This window comes from Myotis davidii, unplaced genomic scaffold, assembly GCF_000327345.1.
Source record: "Myotis davidii unplaced genomic scaffold, ASM32734v1 scaffold205, whole genome shotgun sequence".
NCBI lineage: Eukaryota > Metazoa > Chordata > Mammalia > Chiroptera > Vespertilionidae > Myotis > Myotis davidii.
This window is the reverse complement of record NW_006297573.1, coordinates 2924256-2926956: the sequence shown is the minus strand read 5'-3', so window position 1 is coordinate 2926956 and position 2701 is coordinate 2924256.

Genomic DNA, 2701 nt, shown 5'->3' with positions numbered 1-2701 from the left:
GATTGTTGCTTTTGGAGCTGTTGCTTCAGGAGCTCAGAGCTGGGCCGCGGCAGGCGGGGAACCTTGGCTTCCTCCATCACTGGAGCAAGCAAACCTCCTGTTCGCTTCAGCTGTCTGGCTGCCGCCGCCATCTTTGTTGGCAGTTAATTTGCATATCACCCTGATTAGCCAATGGGAAGCATAGCGGAGGTATGGTTAATTACCCTTTTTGTCTTTTATTAGATAGGAGGATAGGATGGTAACCAGTTCTTAGCATAGAGATTGGCATATACTAGGCACACGGAAATTGTTTGTTGAACCAGACTGAGCTTTTGTGTGAATCTGTAGCAATTGATTTGTCCTTTCTTGTCTTTGAATTCTGCCATAAATTCCAGGTATGTCTCTTTCCCCAGCATAATCAAACACATGCAGGTTATAGGATCATTTTTCTTTATCCAGTGGAGTAACTAAGGAGGAAGAAATACTTGAAGTGCGAGATTTCATTTGAAATATTAAATCCCATTTCCCTCCAACCAGGCAGAGAGGTAAGCCCCAATTACACATTGGAAGAGTCACCTTTGATGCACCTTCAAAGTCTAAATGCTTCATTTTCCAGAAGGGCTGCTGATTCCTTACAGAAGCGCTGTTTTAAGGAATAGTTTATACTTCAGAAATGCACTTTTCCTTTTCTTTCCTGTTATTCATGTTTAGATTTCAGTTTCAGGCTAATAGAAATCCAAGAGCTTCCTGGACTCTTCTTCCATTGAGACCACAGTGGGGTTCTGGGCTTTGGGTTGCAGCCTGAATGTGAAGGGGACTCAGAATAGCTTGAGGTTAGTTGTTAGGTGTATTGAGAAGAGCTTTGGACTTAGGTTCAAGTCCTTTTCCGGTTATTTCCTGGTGGTATGACCTTGGCAACGGCTATTTTAACCTCTCCCATAATGTGAAATGGAGATGAGAATAGTCCCATTTTAATGTGGGTTAATACGGAGATTGAGCTCATGCATGCAGAACGATTAGCACAGCTAGTGGCAAAGTAAGTCTTTAGCAAATGTCAGCTTTTGTTGTTACTATGATCATGACAATTACTATCATTTGACATGAGCTAACTCAGAAGATGTCTGTGAGGGCGTTGGGGAAAGAGCGAATGGGATCTGCCGCACAGCTTTCCGATTGCAGTGCGCAGGTCCTCAGCACTGATTGTGCTGCATTGCAGAGCAGAAAAGACTCAATAGGAAGCAGTCGTGTGGGTTGCTGAGGAGAGAGTGGAATGACATGACTGGTTGCTGGTGGGTCTGTAATGCCTTCATCTACGTTGGAAATCTTAGGTTGGCCAGGTTTGGATTAGGGTTAGAATGCCGGGGCCTGAGAATCATCTGAAAAGTTTAAACAATATTCTCTTCAAGGTTTCTAAATCAGTAGGTACAGGGTTCAGTATGGAATAGTATAGTATTTATTTTATTTTATTTTTAACTAATAATCAGAATTTATTTGTAGCACTTATAAATGTACTTCTAGTCATAGAAATGTGTTCAAGTTTTCTTCATAAGTACAGCATTTGATCTTTGCGTCTGGTCCTTAGCCTTCACCAAGTTCCATTTAGTTTTAGTTTATGCAGAGCTTTTAACAAATTATAATAAACATGGTGAATATTATGAAATCCATTGTCTCCATCTGTTAAGATATAGAGTGTAGTGCACGGGTTCTCAAACTTTTTAAACAGGGGGCCAGTTCACTGTCCCTCAGACCGTTGTAGGGCCGGACTATAGTTTTAAAAAAAACTATGAACAAATTCCTAGGCACACTGCACATATCTTATTTTGAAGTGAAAAAACAAGACGGGAACAAATATAATATTTGTATTTGCATGTGGCCCGCGGGCCATAGTTTGAGGATCCCTGGTGTAGTATTGTAAAAGCTCCCAGGTGATTCTGATGTACATCTTTGTTGAGAGTTACTACATTAGGTGACTATTTATTACCTAATAATTCTATAATTCGGTAATTCTAAAACATTTTCAAACCATTTTTCAATGTGGGGTAGGTGATGACACAGTATACTCATTTTAGGATCAGAAAATAGAAACAGATTATTAATGTATTAAAATGGAGAGCCTGACCATCATCAACAAATCAACAAATGACACGTTCTGGCAAGGATGCGGAGAAAAAGGAGCCCTCGTTCACTGCCGGTGGGAATGCAGACTGGTGCAGCCTCTATGGAAAACAGGATGGAGTTTCCTCAAAAAATTAAAAATGGAACTTCCATTTGACCCAGTGATCCCACTTCTAGGAACATACCCCCAGAAAACAGAAACACCCATAAGGAAGGATATTTGCACTACTCCTATGTTCATAGCAGCACAATTTACCATAGCTAAATTTTGGAAACAGCCTAAGTGCCCATCAGCAGCTGAGTGGATTAGAAAACGGTGGTACATCTACACAATGGAATACTACGCTGCTGTAAAAAAGAAGTTCTTACCATTTGCAACAGCATGGATGGAACTGGAGAGCATTATGCTAAGTGAAATAAACCAGTCAGAGAAAGATAAATATCACTTTATCGTCCCCATATATGTGGGATATAATGAACAACATAAACTGATGAACAAAAATGGATCCAGAGACAAGCTGGTACTGAGCAGACTGTCCAACCTATGAGGGAAGGCAGGGGATGAGAGGGCTAAAGAGATCAACCAAATGACTTGTATGCATTCATG